The sequence below is a fragment of the Apium graveolens genome, chromosome 2 (genome assembly GCF_009905375.1).
Source record: "Apium graveolens cultivar Ventura chromosome 2, ASM990537v1, whole genome shotgun sequence".
NCBI lineage: Eukaryota > Viridiplantae > Streptophyta > Magnoliopsida > Apiales > Apiaceae > Apium > Apium graveolens.
Window position 1 is genome coordinate 38,810,777 of NC_133648.1, and position 16,608 is coordinate 38,827,384.

At 34.5% G+C, this 16,608-nt stretch overlaps 1 non-coding gene across 1 annotated transcript; it reads right to left on the reverse strand.

Moving 5' to 3' along the window:
* Positions 1 to 7,152: 7,152 nt before the first annotated feature.
* LOC141710174 (small nucleolar RNA R71) lies at positions 7,153 to 7,259 on the reverse strand. Its single transcript, XR_012570707.1, has one exon. It is a non-coding gene; the product is annotated as a small nucleolar RNA R71 (small nucleolar RNA).
* Positions 7,260 to 16,608: the final 9,349 nt, after the last annotated feature.

The following is a 16,608-nucleotide window of genomic DNA, read 5'->3' on the forward strand; positions in this document are numbered from 1 at the left end:
TTATTTGTCAGTACTTGTTAGATACTAATTATTATGTTAATGCTTGATACCATGATAACATGCAAACTGTACTAAATGATCTTATGTGAAAATTTCATGTTGAACTACTAATTATGCTTATAAACTCTGTTATTAGTTAAACTTGTTTTGACTAATAGTTTATGTCAGCAGTTGATAAATCCTGATAGAAGTAATTAAAATACTGATAATGGTCAAACCATAATTGACTGTTTACTTCATTGATTATTTTGAATTTATTCAAAATAAATTGTTAACAGTATTTTTAATTAATCAGTGAGTGAGTGGAATATCTTTTAATTGCTTAAATGGGTTAGCTACTGATACAAGTATCCGTTGATACTTGAGTATTTACATTGGGAATAGGAATATGAAAAGAGAGATTACTTTTTGCTTGCCTAGATACGCGTAATCGTGTATGCTTCTTATGTCTAATTTTTGCATGGTCATTCAAAGAGTCTCTTCAGTTTCTACTTTCTTCTCTATAAATACAACCCTCCACTCTCAAACTTTCTCACTGCTTTCTTCGTATTCAACTCACCACATTCTCGTCACTTTTTTAATAATCTTACTCATCAAAATGGTTCAACCTCAGCACGCATCGGTGGTTGTTATCTATCGATTTATAATCCTATTGATGAGAAGATATACTTTGACCCTTACGAACATAAGGTTCGTATTCATGGTGAAATCAACCATCCAACTGAAGTTCCAACTTCAGTCTACGATCATCTCTCTTGGGATGATCAGTTGGAACTACACTTGCAGGCACATCTCTCTTTTAATTGCCTGCTTGACAAGCGGCTCTTGAGCTGCAAGAGAATATTATCTCTCTTGCTGGCACAATGAGTAAGATTTACCATCGCAAGGCGATGAAGGCGGAGCAAGCGGCGAAGAAGCAGAAGAAATTTGAGTAGATAGATTGTATTAGGATTTTATGCTTAAAATTCTATGAAATCTTGTACTTTGTTTCTTCATTATTAATGAAAATCGTTAAGCTTCTTTACTTTCTAAGTGACTATTTGTTTACTTCTTGTATGTATGCTTGAATGTTCTTAAATGTTAAATGTTAAATCAGTATTGCATGTGCATGTTAAATATCAGATTTTTTTATAGTGCATATGAATAAACTAATCTCTGTTTGAGTTCATGTGACACTTCAGTACAGATTGAGCACTACAGGAAGTAAGTGTTGTTAAAGAAGAAGATTTAAGGGAAGATTTAATTCTTAATCACTAAGAGTTATAATATTTGAGTGTTGCTTACAATTTAAAATCTTTTGAAACTTTTTTTTTGATCAAGAAAGTTTTCCACACTCAATCTTAAATTTCATATATCTTATATCTTAAATTTCTTCTTACAACTGAAACACTTGAATTCTTTTCTTAAATGTTGCCAAAAATCAAGTGTCATAATTTTTTAATTATGTTCACCACTCAAAAACAACATTTAATTGGTTAGAGACTACTTGCTGAGGTAGATCTTGAAGATACTAACAGAGACACAAAGGTTTCATCAGTTTTTTACTGAAGACTCTGTGATAGCTTTCATTAAACACATTCAGGTGTTAGTTCTTTGCAAGAAGAACAAAGGTTTGAGATCATGGTACATGACAGTAACCTGATCAAATCCTCTCCAATTCAAATAGAGGTTCTCGTTATTGATGAAGAACAACTGTCATAACCACAGTATCTATTGTGAGCCTAATTGTGAATTCACAAGGTATAAATATTGGTGTTACTTTATCAGTATTTATTTTAAATACTAATTTAGTTCTTTCAGCATTTATAGTATACTTTTCATGATATAAATCCCGTTGAAATGATTACATCTAGACCTTAGTTGAGGACTACCTCTAGCTGTATGATCACAGATCACCCTTCTTTAGCCACCTCTTATTTCTGTAGGACAATCTTTCTGAGCCTTTTTTCTGTGAGATGTGTGAAAAGATTGAGAGTAAAATAGAATTTAAGAGAGGCGGGATCCTTCCTGGCAAAGGGAGAGGTAGATGAGAGATAGGATTTAGTAATCCTTGTGAGGAAGCTCTGACTATTAAAAGTCATGAGATGTGTGGTGTGAGGAGTAGTGAGAGTACTGTAAAAGAATAGAGAGATTAAGTTGTATTTGCTATATGTTTGCAGATGCTCAGAGTACTAAAGGAACTGATGCTGAACTGCAGTTTGTTGAATCTCAGGAAAACTTTGATGTATCAAAGGTTAGTAATCCCCCTCAAGTCTAAGTACTGATACTTTCTTGCAGTCCATACATTCTACTATTCCACCACATGAGATAATCCCTGTTTTTGTTAAAAAACAGTCCATTCATTCTACTTTTCCATCTCCTGAAGAAATCCTTGTTGTTGCTGAAGATGTAGTAGCACAACAATCCATTCATAAAGATTCATCCATTTAAGAATCAACACAGCATTTTACAGGACCTGAGTTCCTAGAAGTTAATTTTGAAGCTCTAATTCATTTATCTACCATACTTGAAGATGTGGAGATGCTGAAGGTGTTGAAGCTTCTGAAGCCACTGAATCAATTTCACATTCTATTCTGCACACTGAAGCTGGCGATAAAGTTCAAAAATTAGTGCAAGATCCAGCTGTTATTGAAGATTCTAATGATGGTAGATAAACTCATGTATCTAATGTTATGTTAGATCTTGAGAATGATCTTTTCTTTCCTGAAGATATGCCTATGCATGTGAGACAACAGAAAATGAAAGAGTTAGATGCTAAGAAGAAGCAGGATTATTCTGATAATCTCTGGAATGTTTATTGGAAAGATAATATGTATCCTATTTCCAGAACACAGGCAGTTGAACATCTGGAAAAAGCAGAACAGAAGATTACAAATCCTGATATACTAAATCATCTGAAAGCATCAACTTTGGTTGTCAGATCCTTACACACAGCTCATGAAGCAACTACTACTCAAATCAACCAGATTAAAGAATCATTCATTTCTTCAAAGCTGCTTACTCATCAGGAAATTCAGAAATAAATTTCACCAATAGTTGCCAAACAAATTTCAATTGAAGCCAGTCAAGCAATATTGGAAGCTCATCAAGCTCAAATATCTGATCAAAACTTACCGAAGTACAAAATTCAATGGAGTTAATTCTTTCTCTACTACTTGGTGATGATGCCAAAAAGGGGGAGAAGATTGATAAATCTAAATGTAAACAGTTGTCATTGATAGGTACTGATGATGAAAATTGTAATGGAGGTAATAATGGGGAACAGAAGGAATGCAAAAGGAGAAAAGGTGAAGAGCTAGTTGGAGTTAGTGGTTCATCAAAAGCAATCACTAGATTTCAGTCTAGACAAGAAAGAGAAAGCAAGATAAATGAAAGAAGAGTTGAAGAATTGACTATGACTACTAAAATACAACAATCTTCACAAGTCACAACTGTTGTTGATGAAGACCAAGGTTATTTGGAGAAAGAAGCTGTGTTGAAGCAAGCCAATATCTTTAAACTCTGAAAGTTAAAGGAAGAAAGACAAATCTGTTCTACAAAGATCCAAAGATTCAATTATTTGACTTTGAGGTGAGTAGAAGAATATTTACAAAAGAAAATCCTGGAGTTGATCTTGAACAACTAAGGCAAACGGAGGAAGACTTTAAAAATTCCATGAAGATAGCAAATGTTGATATTGTTGTTGTTTCTCAAGTACTTTATGAAGATGATCCTTCTAACAGACCAACCCGAGGTATAGTTATAAGGCAAATCAGTCAGGCAGAAGGTGAAAGATCTCTCAGATCACAAGATATTGGAACTGCTGACATGAACCTTAAAGGAAAGGAGAAGATAGAAGAAAAGTCAAGGATTTCAAAGACTAAAGCCAAAGATGGAGTCAGTGTCTAAGGAATCTAAATCTTAAACTCTGATAGATTTAATCTATACAGTAGTTCAAGCTCTTGATATTGAAGAAAATTTATTTGAAGCAGAAATCATCTAAGTTGGTCAAAGAAGGGAAATTTCTGGAAGCATTCTGAGCTGAGGAAGTGGTTAACCTTTGACATTGCTCAAGTTAAAGAAGCAGTTCAGGATGAAGAGTTAAGTCTGATATTCACTGAAACAAGATTGAATATGCATACTTGATTCCTGCATTTAGATAGTTTTGACATCATCAACTAGAACTTGTCCATAATTCCGTAATGAACCAGTAGGGGGAGATTGTTAGGAGAAATTGATGATATCAAATAGAAACTATCAGAAGCATCGACAGATGATGATTATAAGCATCGACGGATGATTACAAGCATCAACGGATGATGATGACATCGACGGATATTGATATTCGACAGATAACAATATCAATGGATGATGATGTCAACGGATGATTAAATCAGTATTTGTCACATCAGTTGATCTTCGAAGAGGAAAAGGAAACGGGAACTTCAAGGCGGTGAAGTACTTTATCTCAAAAGCAATTGTATAGGTTTCCTTGTTGTTAATAGAATAGGATTTCTTATACATTGGTAGCTGTGCTCTATATAAAACACAGTTTAGGTTCATGCTATAAGCATTGCGACATTATTATATCTTTCGCATAACCTAGCAGCTCTCAAGCATATTTGTTCATCCTTTCGAGAGAGTACATGTGTAATAAGTTTTTATCAAATAATATAAATATTGTTAATTCTGTAGAAGCTTTGTCGAATTGGTTAAATTAACTATATTCACCCCTTTCTACAGTTGATTAAGGGCCTAACAATAACTTTGTGTGTTGTAGGAACTTAATACCACATATCGAAAACTTTTATAAATTCCATAAATCTTGGGATTCATCCCTTACATAAGTCTTGGTAAACTAAAACTTGAAATAATAGTCTTATAGAACTAAAACATAAAATCCTAAGAAAGCAAATCTTTAAGGTGCTTTTCAACCTATTTGCCACTTTGACAAGTGAACATCTTTTCCATCAGACTTATACATAGTAGACTTTCAGTTTTTGAGCGTGCCAAATCCTTGGGACTTCAAAACTGTCCATAGTTTCCAGCTTGTAGGATCCTCTTCCTTGAACACTTTTGATCTTGTATGACCCTTCTGATAAGTGGAATTTATATACATTAGAACACTATGTAAAGGCTCAAATTAGTGATTTGTACTCAAGTTATTTGTGTTTTTGATATATTTTTGTAGTGTTTTGCATTTCAGGGTATATTTGGAAGAAGGGATAGATTTTACATTGTTTATATGCTAAAAAGGTGTTAGGATGGAGCCTCGGGAGTTAGCACGAAAGAAACCAGCAATTAAAGTCAAGGAAATAAGAAAAATTAGAATTTCCAGAAGGTCAGGGTGGTCGCGCTAGTCTTGTGAGCTGCCGCGCCCATTTATCAGAAACTCAGGGCAGCCGCTCTGGATTTGAGGGCGTCTGCGCTATATCGAATTGTAGGAATCCTGATTCTATTATAAGATTAATTTTCCAGACTCCTGATCGGTTGGGCTGGTATTTAAAGACTTTAAAAGATGTTTTTCATATAGAAGAGCAAGGAGATAGCAGTAAGAAGGCCTAATAGCACAATACAATGAAGGAGAAGAAGATCTTGTTTTTTCTTGTTATTCTTTGCTGAAGTTGTAATCTTGGATGCTTGTTTTCTCTGTTGTTTGAACCTAATACTCTTGTTAATGCACTTTGTTATTATTATTCAGTTATTTCAAATCTAGTTTATCTTAGTTATTTACCATGCTTTTATTGGAACCCATGGTGACGATGAGTTCGGTTATGAACTAATCGTTGTCATGGGGTTCTAACGAATTTACTTATAGATTTCTATAGTTAATTGTTTTGATACCTAAGTGTGTGGTGATTGTATGATATCCTAGTATTAATTGTGCGTATTCGTCTTATGTGCGTCGCGAACATATAATATAGTTTGTTAATCTCTATTGAAGCGACAGTGAATATAGAGATTTAGAACTTACCATGCTAGCATCGGTTCATGTATTTATTATGCATGATTCGTAGGTAATTTTAACCATCGTACTTGCCCTATATAATCATGATAGATAACTTGTTCATTAAACCTTTATGTTGTCAAATTCTATAGACACATAGGGTCTCAACATAATTGGTGTATATTCAGCTTCTATCTCTTATGTGGATGTCTGGTAGTAGGGTATTCGTACAACGAAAGTTGGCGTTTGCTAGTTTCGTGTTATCTGATTAGTTATCATCACCATTACATGCTAAGGTTAAGAACAATGATTTTGAATGAAGTAGTAATGAAGTTAAAATCCTATATTTGTCTCATATAGTTAATTCAATCACTTTTATTCTTAGTTAATTACATGTTAGTTTAATCTTAGTTATAAACATCTCAAGTTGTTATTGTCTTAGCATTAAGCGATAGCCATACCATTGTTGCATAGGTGCATAATCTTAAGTTAAGTAAAAAGAGTCTATGTGGGTACGAATCTGATTTATATCTTATACTACTTGCAAACGCGTATACTTGCGTGTAATTTTAGCACGTGTTTTTGCCCTAACAAGTTTTTGGTGCCGCTTCCAGGGATTCGGTGTTTAATTTAGTTTATGTGCTTAACATCAGTGGTCGTTAAAGTTCACTGACTCGAATATTTTACTTACTTATTTGCTTTATTGGTGTTTCAGGTACTCTAGAGGGCGTGTATGCGAACACGTTCTCATCTCGTAAAGAAGCACTAGAAGAAGTTGAAGTAGTTGAAGAAGTTTTTGAATAAGTTGAGAAAGTTGAAGAAGAAGCGATCATTATAATGGGAGATCAAGCAGCGAATCTGAAGGCTTTGATGAATTATCTCAACCAAAGATCAATGACATTCAGTCTAGCATTATCAGATCAGCCATTGCGGCTAACACCTTTGAAATCAAGTCTAGCACGATTCAGATGATGCAGAATTCAGTCCATTTTGTGGGTTCTCCAATGGAAGATCCCAACATGCACATAAGAGATTTCATCGAGATCTGCGACACTTTCAAGTTCAACAATGTTTTTAAAGATGCTATAAAGCTGAGGCTTTTCCCATTCTCTCTGAGGGATAAAGCTAAGTACTGGTTACATTCTCTACCTGCAGGTTCTATCACCACTTGGGAGGATCTTGCTTAGAAGTGTCTAACTAAATTCTTCCCTATGGCAAAGACAGCTGCAATCAGAAATGCTCTCACTCAATTTACCCAGAAATCGGTAGAATCTTTGTGTGAGGCTTGGGAGTGCTACAAGGAAATGCTTATGAAGTGTCCTCATCATGGCATGCCTGATTGGATGATCATCAATAGCTTTTATAATGGTTTGGAAGCACAATCAAGACCCATTCTCGATGCAGCATCAGGTGGAGCCTTATGGGCTAAGAGCTAAAATGAAGCTTATGAGTTGATTGAACTGATGGCTGCTAATAAATACCGGAACCCAACTCAGATACTACCTCAAGGCAAGGTAGCAGAAATTCTGGAGGTGGATACAGCTACTGCTATAGCTGCCCAGCTTAAGGATTTAACGATGAAGGTGGATTCTTTGGCTAAATATGGAGTTAATCAGATCACAAGTGTTTGTGAGCTTTGTGCAGGTGCACATGAAACTAAGCAGTGTGCTATTTCTAGTGAATCGGCTCAGTTTGTAAGCAACTTTCAGATATCGCAGCAACCAGTTCCAACCACTTATCATCCGAACAACCGCAATTTTTCTAACTTCAGCTAGAGCAATAATCAGAATGCGGTGTAACAGCCTTATCAGCAGTATGCAGTAAAGTAATTCAACTCTTTTGGTTTTCAACAACCGCAATATGCACCAAGACAATAACTCCAACTTCAACAACTACCGCATGGAAGTACAAGTCAATCTAATGAAAAATCTGAATTGGAGGAGTTGATGCTCATGTGCAAGAGCCAAGTGGTTTCTATCAAGACTCTGGAGAATTAAATTGGGCAGATTGCCAATGCTTTGTTGAATCGACAACCTGGTACACTCCCTAGTGACACGGAAGTTCCAGGGAAGAGGGAAGCAAAAGAGCAGGTTAAGGAATTTACATTGAGGTCTGGGAAGGTTGCAAGCCCTGAAATTCTCAAGTTTCTGAAAATGAAGTTGTAGTGTTTTGCATTTTATGGTATATTTGGAAGAAGGAATAGATTTTACATTATTTCTATGCTAAAAGGGTGTTAAGATGGAGCCTCGGGAGTTAGCACGAAAGAAACCAGCAATTGAAGTCAAGGAAAAAAGAAAAAATAGAATTTCCAGAAGGTCAGGGCGGTCGCGCTAGTCTTGGGAGCGGCTGCGCCCATTTGTGAGAAACTCAGGGCGGCCGCGCTGGATTTGAGGGCGGTCGCGCTATATCGAATTTTAGGAATCCTGATTCTATTATAAGATTGTTTTGTTAAACTCCTGATCGGTTGGGCTGATATTTAAAGACTTTTAAAAGATGTTTTTCATATAGAAGAGCAAGGAGATAGCAGCAAGAAGACCTAATAGCACAATACAACAAAGGAGAAGAAGATCTTATTTTTACTTGTGATTTTTTGCTTAAGTTGTAATCTTGGATGCTTGTTTTCTTTGTTCTTTGAACCTAATACTCTTGTTAACGTACTTTGTTATTATTATTCAGTTATTTCAGACTTAGTTTATCTTAGGTATTTATCATGCTTTCATTGGAAACCATGGTGACGATGAGTTCGGTTATGAACTAATCATTGTCATGGGGTTCTAACGGATTTACTTATGGATTTCTATAGTTAATTGTTTTTTTTGGTGAGACTCCGTAGTTGTATGAATAGTTATGTGATAACTCAACACGAGAACAACACTAGAACAGGACAGGTTAATAATACTATGACTACACAAGAAATCAGAAGAAATGAAGACAAGGCAAATATAAAGAATCGGAAGATTAGAAGAAGGCTGGAAGTCTGTTTACAGGTTACTGAAAGAAGCTCATTAATATGGTCATGCCTCAGTGAAGAATAAAGATTAAAGACTTTCAGGTATCAGAATTGTTGAAGATTCAGTGTATAAGTGATGCCAGAAGATTCAGTGTATTGGCATTGATTGAAGATAGACAGTGTTCGAAGCATAGGAATCTGAAGAATTGAAGACATGGTATAAACAGAGGTTAAAAAAATAGCAGGCTTGAAGTTATACTCACTGACAGGAGTTCATTTAAATGTTCAAGCATCGGTGAAGAATGGTGAATGAAGTATTCAAGATTGTAGTAGCAATGAAGACGTTGTCTAAAGTACCATAAAGGATTCCAGTGAAAGTATATTTGTTTATTAACAGTCAGTGTTCGGAGCGATAAAGTTGTTGCAAGCTTAATAATTTAATCAAGACTATAATACGAAGACCTGAATCAGGGTTAGTCGTCTGTGAACCAGACCAGTTGCACTAGGCGTCAACAGCTCGTAAAAGGAATCTAGGTATTATTTATAGAATAATTGTTAAGTTGAGGAACGTACTTGGATTGAACATTTATCTGTTAAAGTACGAGAAGAGGTGAGTGGGGTATACAGTTAAACTGCTCAAGGGACTGGCGAAGCTCAAAGTTTTATTGTTAAATTAAATAAATTTATTTAATGGACTTTAATATAATTTATTTGATAACTTAAAATGATTTTTTTATAAACTTTAAATAAGTTTATTTTATAAATCTAAATTAGTTTATTTATATAAGTTATATTTAAGTTTATTTTATAAATTAATTTAGTTATAATTTAAACTTAAAAACAAAAACAAAAATAAAAACAAAAAGAAAAAGAGAAAAAGAAAAAGAAAAAGAAAAAGAAAAAGAAAAAGAAAATATAAAAAGAAAAGAAAAAGAAAGAAAAAAAAAGGAAAAAGAAAAGAAAAAAAAAAGGAAAAAGAAAAGGAAAATCAAATATAAAAAATAAACAAAAGAAACAACCATGCAACCATTTACATGGTCGCGGGTTGAGAAAACTAATAAACCAGTTGGTTTTCATTTGTAAGTCGCAGGTTGGCTTTTGAATAAAAAAACTAAGGCAGCCTCCCTTAGTCGCAGGTTATTTTAATTTTATTAGTTGCGGGTTGAATTAAATAAGCTAGTCGCTAGTTGATTTTGTTAGTCGCAGATTACAGGAATATTCCCTAATCTCAGCTCTCTCCTCAGCCACACATTATTGATAAAAAATATACACAAACAGCAGATCAGATTCTGCAATTAGAATTGTTCTGTTCATCTTCTTCTCTCCCAAAAGAGCTGAAAATTGTAGCAAAGAATTTACAGAGAAGCTCAAACTTTTTGTTTATCCGTTTAACTCCTCACCTGAGTAACGTTATAATGCCCGATTTAACTCTTGTATATTTTTAGGGGCATTATAAACGTTACCCGGTAATTAAATCGTAGTACAAACAAAAGCTAGATCATTGTATAGGATTTGATTTGTAAATCTTTGTAGAAGCTAGGAACCTTGTTGTTCTTAGATTGTAGCCGGTTAATTTATTTATCGGAGTGTAGCAACACCCCTCGAGATTTATATACGAATATATATTTTCCCGAATTTCTTGTTTTCCTCGTTTTATTGCTCCAAACACTATTCCTCTCAAGAACACGAAACCACTAACCGAGCACTAAATTTTATATTCGCAAAATATTCGAAAGAATTTTTTAATTTAGTGATTATTGTATTCAACCCCCCCTATACGATAATTCGGGACCTAACAATTGGTATCAGAGCTTACTGATTGACACCCAAATCAGGATCCTTAAAAATAATTTATTTTATTAATTTTTCATTTACATAAATTTATTTGGTAAATTGGATTTAGAAAATTTATTTATAAATTTAATTTAAATAAGTTTATTATGAACTTAATTAAAATAAATTTATTTTATAAATTCAACTAAATCAATTTACTACTTAAATTTTAGTAAATAAAAGTTTTTAATTTAAATTGATTTTTATTTTCCGGTGTATTTTTAGCTGCCAGTTTCATGTTTTATTAGCTATTATTTTCTTGAGGAATTGAATGAATTGGCAGGTTAAGGTTTTGGCACCTCGAGTTACAAAACCAAAGAAACAAATAGTGTTTTGTTGATTAATTGAATCTCGGGACCCACCTGGCTGAATTGTAAATAAAAGAAAATAGAAGAGTTATTTGGCAGCTATATAATTGAATTAAAAAGAAAACAGAATGGCAGCCGATTATCTCGTCGCAAGTTGCTATTGGAAATGGACACAAATAGAGTAAATCCTTGTAACTTACGACAGCAATCAGGACCATCTCGTTCGATTCACGCGTGGTAGAGTCAGCCTCCTGTCACACGCGCGGAAGAAACATACATGCATCGTAGGTTGCATAACGTCGCATGTTAAATTGTTCTGATCGCAGGTTGTTTAATAGGTCGTGATTGCTACTTATATAATTCTGCAGCCCTTAATGTTTTTTTGATTTATTTATTTTTTCAGAAAATTTAAAATTCTTTTATTTAAATTTTTCTTAAATATTAATTTACGTTTTATTTAATTTTTAAGGAAATTCGAAATTCTTGAAAATTAAATTTTTCGTAAGTATTTATTTTTGATTAATTTATATTCTAAGAAATTTAAAAAATTTGGAAATTTAAGTTTTTCTTAAATATTAAATTAAGGGTACTCAAAGGATTTAGAGACTCGAGGTTCCTCCGGGCTTTTAAGTCTTACTCCAATGTAACTTATTTCAAGACCTATAGACGAAAATTGTGGAACATCCTCAAAGGCTTACTCCATAGGAAACCACTGGGTTTCAAACGCAGGTAAAGAATGAAATTTCTACGGGTACATATTTTCTCGAAGATTTTAAGATAACTCTATGATTCCGGATTATACAGTCACACAGTGGTTTGTACCAATACTACATTTATCCAGGAATCAATGAGATCAGACATACATGAATTGTGGAGGTCAGAGAGAATAGTGGGGACATACAAACATCTCAGTTACATGCAGTAAAGTTGGAACCTCAAGGCAGAATGTAAGAGTTACTGATAGTTGAATCGGAGGAAGCTCAGGTAGAAGTACTTGAGGGACTAGACGTCAGGGCAGTGTTTCACATGTCAAGGAAGCTTAGTCGAATCAGATTCATAAGGAGTACTTATGCTATATCCAAGGATAAAGCCTATCTATTCCGAAGCAAAGACTTTTATAGATTCAGTTCAAGAGGTACTTACATGACTGAGATTGGGACAGAAACAAGATTTGATAGTTACAGTTATGACAAGATATATGTAATAAATAACTATCATGGGTTTTGCTACAACAGAACAAGAAGCTTGACAAACAAGGATGAGTAGGGATTCAGTTGAAGGGTTGGGACAAAGGTGGAATGTATTCTTAGGGAAGCAGCCAGTCGAAACTTATAGTGCACGGGAAAGAGTTAGGATAGATCAGATGACAAGAATCATGAATATCTTGCTTTCATAGCAATCTCTGAAGATGGTCCAACTCACATATCTCAGGTTTCAATTTCTTGAACCACTGCAATATTTTTTCTCAATATTCAATGCATGATAAGATCTTAGTGTTTAAATGGTTAACACTCGCACAAGCATGATAACATCACACATAGATAATGTTGAACTAGTTCACTAGATTATTTTTCCAGTAACAAGGATTGATGTTTAACTTGTGCATGGTACTTTAGATGATCTTAAATATGTGTTTGAATATTTGTTGAACATGATTAATTGCTTTAGTGGCATATATGTTTTCCAGCACTTAAGACCTTTGTTTATGCTTACTCTATGTATCCTATTACAATGTGATTTACTCAGTTATTCTGAATTGTTTATTAAGATGTGTTAGTTTATAATTAGATTGAGACAATAGATGAGATATAATGACAGGATTAGACTAGATAGAATTAGTGATTTATTTGTTAATTCTGTTTGTTCCATATCATGCCTATCTTGCTTAATTCTCATGTGTGATATTTCTGAATGAATGCCATGTACTCCTATTTCAATGCTTTCTTATTTTGATGTCATGAATGCATCTCTTAGTACTTGCATTAATTATAGTAAAAAATATGTTTAGGATTACAATAGGGCAAAGACTGCTAGTCCTCCTTATGTAAGGTTGGAACCATTTTTCCCCTAGCCTAGAGACAAATTTGTCAAGGGTATTAAAATGGAGAAAATGGTCAGTCAAAGATAAGAATTAGCATGATAAGGTTGCAGCTGTTGTTATCTCTGTTTATAGTAAAATCTCTAATCCATCTGGACCCAATCTGATAAGTTGGGTACCAAGAACTGTTAATATATTTGTGAGTGCAGGACATAACAGGTTAAATGGTTCATATGTATTCTTGATAATTCATACTCAAGGAATATGATTAAAGAAAGAGCCTCACAATCAAATATGATTAACAAAAGCTATTCCGTCAATAATCTTTGGAGATGACAGCAAAGGTTTTCATTACGGGACAAAGCTATGAAGAAAAAGGGCTATCATCATGGATGTAATAATTGATATCACTGATAACAACTAATCATTGGAGTCACTGATAATAATTGAAGCATCTTTCTTGCTGAAGAATCAAGGCACAAATCCTCTTATCAGACAGTTCTGCATCAAAGGACAAAATGTCAATTCAATAAAGGATTAGTGTCTCATCTGAAGTAGGAAGGTTGAAAAGCTTGCTCTTGTTAGAGTAAGGAAAGGAAATGCTTATGGATAGACTGGAAACTCAGGAAATGTGAAGTTAATGGTTTCTACCGTAAAGCTTCATCTGACAAAAGTTTAGCTATGACATTAGAATCTCTCACCCTTGAACATCAACTCAAAGAACTCTTTTTGTAAAAAGGGATTAGTGAGAGGATTGCCTCATCTGGAATTCAGAAGGATGATAAATATGAGGCATGTTAGAAAGATAACTCAAAGACACCATCACATCAAAGTAAATATATACCTTAGTGATGATTGATGACTACTCTTAACATAAAGTTATTGTTTGTGCATTCTTAAGACACGACATCACAGATGGTGATTGATCGTATCAGAAGATCAAGCTCGAAGCAACTGCAAATGAAATGATCTTGTGGTCAGATAATAGGACTGAATTCAAGAAGCAGTTATGATTAATATCTGTAACATCAAAAATATTTTGAGACATATTCAGCACTGGGAGCTTCGTGTCAGAATGGAGTGGTACAAAGGAAGAACCATAACTTGATTAAAGCTACAATGAAAATATCAAGCTAATCAAGACTTTCTAAATACCAAAGGGCTGGAGCAGTCAATACAGTTTGTAATAAGTAAGATCAAGCCTCGATCAGGATGTATACATGAAGACCACTAATGAGTTAATGGCCAACAGAAGCAAACACTGGATAACCTGAAAGTATTTAGAGAGAATGTTCTACAGAAGCAAATAATTAAATGTTTTTAGTTGTTTGAAGATCTTGGCATTTGCAACTAAGATTAGTTAGGATATTTTCCATGGCTACTCAGTGGAGTCTATAACATACATGGCATTTATGGTTGATCAACAGAAGATGATCTAGGATACCACAATCCTAGATCAGTTGTACCCTTGAGGTACTTGAAAATTCTTTTTACAGCTATTAGATGAGGTTCTCTTGGATCAGCCTAAAATCTTGCACAATGACAGGTAGCATACATGATATCAGGTCTACTTACAGTTAAATAGAGTAAAGAGCCAATCATACCTCTATAGTTAGTAATATCTACTGATAAACCAGTATCTTTATCTAACTTGGTTGCAGTGGCCATGGGAGTGGATGCAGTTGAATAATCTTGCATTCCAAATTTCTTGAGTAAATTTCTGGTGTACTTAGATTGATAAATAAAAGTACCTTCTTCATTTTGTTTGACTTGAAGTCCCAGAAAATAATTAAGTTCTCCCATCATACTCATTTGATATTTTGACTGCATTAGCTTTGCAAACCTTTCACAGAGTTTGGCATTTGTAGAACCAAATATGATATCATCAACATATATCTGTTCCAAAAGTAAGTCTTTTCCATGGTTGAGGTAGAACAGTATTTTATCAATTGTACCACTGTGAAATCCACTTTCCAGAAGGAATTGAGTTAAAGTCTCATACCATGCTCTTGGAGCTTGCTTAAGGCCATAAAGTGTTTTGTCAAGTCTGTAGACATGATTTGGAAATTTTGGATCTACAAATCCAGGAGGTTGTTCAACATATACCCATGCTTCCAATTCTCCATTGAGAAAAGCACTTTTCACATCCATTTGAAAGACTTTAAACTTCTTGTGAGCAGCATAAGCCAAAAAGATTCTTATGGCTTCCAATCTAACAACTGGTGCAAATGTTTCATCATAATCAATACCCTCATGTTGAGAGTAGCCTTTAGCAACCAGCCTTGTCTTGTTTCTTGTAATTATGCCATCACTGTTAGTTTTGTTTCTGAACACCCATTTTGTGCCAATAATTGTTCTGTTCTTTGGTCTTGGTACTAGGGTCCAGACTTTATTTCTTTCAAATTCATTTAACTCTTCCTGCATTGCTTGCACCCAATCAGCATTTTGAAGAGCTTCTTCCAATTTCTTTAGTTCAGTCTGAGATAGAAAGGAATGATAGAGACATTCATTTGATGTTGTAGTTCTAGTTCTGACACCTGCTTCAGGATCTCCAATTATTAAGTCAGGTGTATGTGATTTGGTCCACTTCCTTGCAGATGGAAGTTGATTTCTAGAACTGGATCCGCCCCCATGATCCATGATGTCTCCATCAGCATTTTCAGATGCTCCCTATGTAGATATGCTCTCTGAGAGTTCAGAATTTGAGTTGGATCCTTCAGGATTTGAAGTATCAGAGTTTCCAGAATTATCAGAATTTGGCTCATCAGAACTTGATGAATCAGAACTTGAAGAGCCAGTGACAGGTTCTGATGCTTCTTGAGAGTCTTGAGTTGTGGTAGGATCATCAGCTTGCTCCCCCTGAACAGGTGCATTTTCCCTTGGAGTAGTTACCACAGTTTCAATGACATCAGAACTTAACTCGTCAGAACTTACAGGATCAGGATTTAAGCCATCAGAATTTACAGAATCAGAATTTAGATCTTCATTTTCAAATCTCAGCTGATCATGATCATTGAAATCTTCAAGTCCAGTAATCTTCTTATCATCAAAAGATACATTGATATATTCCATGACAACCCTTGTTCTTAAATTGTAGACTCTGAAGGCTTTTGTGGAAAGTGGATATCCAACAAAAATTCCTTCATCAGCTTTTAGATCAAATTTTGACAGTTGTTCAGGCTGAGTCTTAAGAACAAAACACTTACATCCAAATACATGAAAGTATTTCAGATTTGGCTTCTTTTTCTTCACCATCTCATATGGTGTTTTTCCATGCTTGTTTATGAGTTTAGCATTCTGTGTAAAACAAGTAGTCTACACAGCTTCAGCCCAAAAGTAGGTTGGCAGCTTTGCTACATCAAGCATAGTTCGTGCAGCTTCAATGAGAGTCATGTTCTTTCTTTCTACAACTCCTTTTTGCTGTGGAGTTCCAGGTGCAGAAAATTCCTGCTTTATTCCATGCTCTTTGCAGAACTCTTCCATGATAGAATTCTTGAACTCAGTGCCATTATCACTTCTTATAATTTTGACATAATCTTTGACCAATTTATCC